Source organism: Octopus bimaculoides, chromosome 6 (assembly GCF_001194135.2).
Source record: "Octopus bimaculoides isolate UCB-OBI-ISO-001 chromosome 6, ASM119413v2, whole genome shotgun sequence".
In the NCBI taxonomy this organism is placed as follows: Eukaryota; Metazoa; Mollusca; class Cephalopoda; order Octopoda; family Octopodidae; genus Octopus; species Octopus bimaculoides.
In genome coordinates, this window is record NC_068986.1 from 111,685,343 (window position 1) to 111,686,679 (window position 1,337).

The following is a 1,337-nucleotide window of genomic DNA, read 5'->3' on the forward strand; positions in this document are numbered from 1 at the left end:
TATATATATATATATATGTTCATACAGAGAGAGAGAGTGTGTCAGTGGCATCCTCCGTATGTGCTAAGATGATGTGTGTGCGCATGTGTGTTCGTTATAATCAAGGTGCTAGTCTCCGTGTTAATGTTTCGATGAACGCATTCTGAGTGTGTCTGCATAAATATATACGAAATTAATGTGTGAGTCACTTTCTGTATGTGTGATTCTGTTTAGTTTGTGAGTGTGTGTGTATGTGATTGTGTGGAAGGATGTGAGCGTTTCATATGTTTATTGCTTTGTGTGTGCATGATTGTTTTAGTGTGGAAGCATGAAACTTTATATTAGTGATAGTGTTGTCCTCTTATACCTAATTATTCCCCATGTGCTGCTTGTCTTATTAATGATCTTGCCCACTGGTCAATGAGAAGACAGTTGCCTAGAGTTCAGACCTGGATTAATCGGCTGAACAGCATTCCAGATACATTTCACGCCTGAAGAACTTTGCTTAACCTTCGGTAGTTCTTAGAATGAGCATTTGAAACAAGAATCAATATTAAATTATGGAAGAATGCAATGACCGTAAAAGAAAACACCTTGCTTGAGCTACCGATCAATAGTATGTCTAAATGTCAGAGTTGAAATAATGGTTCTCTTATTCTGCATATTGACTCAATCTGACTAAGGTAGATCAGTTATTAATGAGACTCCATTGTAACTATATAGATTATAGAAACATATATTCCAATGTAAAATATAGTTCATTTACTGCACTATACATCGTTTAGTAAACCTATACATAAACAGTGTGTGATTAGGAATTCTTATGCAGCAACAACGCTTGTCCGAGTTCAATATCACTGAAGTCAATGCGGTGCGCGGGCAGAAACGTTAAAACGCCGGGCGAAATGCTTAGTGGTATTGCGAATGTCTTTACGTTCTGAGTTCAAATTCCGCCGATTTCAACTGTGCCTTTCATCTTTTCGAAGTCGATAAATCGAGTACCAGTTGCTTACTGGGTCGATCTAATCGACTAGCTCTCTCCCCCAAAACTTCAGGCCTTGTACCTAGAGTAGAAAAGAATATCACTGAATAAATGGACAATTATCTTCTAAGATAGCCATGCTTTTCTAATTAACAACTAGAGAAATTTCGAGAAACAGAAACCATATGTATATGGTTGAGTATAGGCGTGTAGATGCAGCAGGTAAGGAACCATGCAGCCTCAACTCATGAACACTAAAGCAAGTGCCTACTCACTCACGGTTCCGTGATTAAAATCATCCTGGACCACGTTTATTTACACATGCTATTACGAGCTACACATATCTCAGCAATAGCTGTTTGAATTCTTATATATA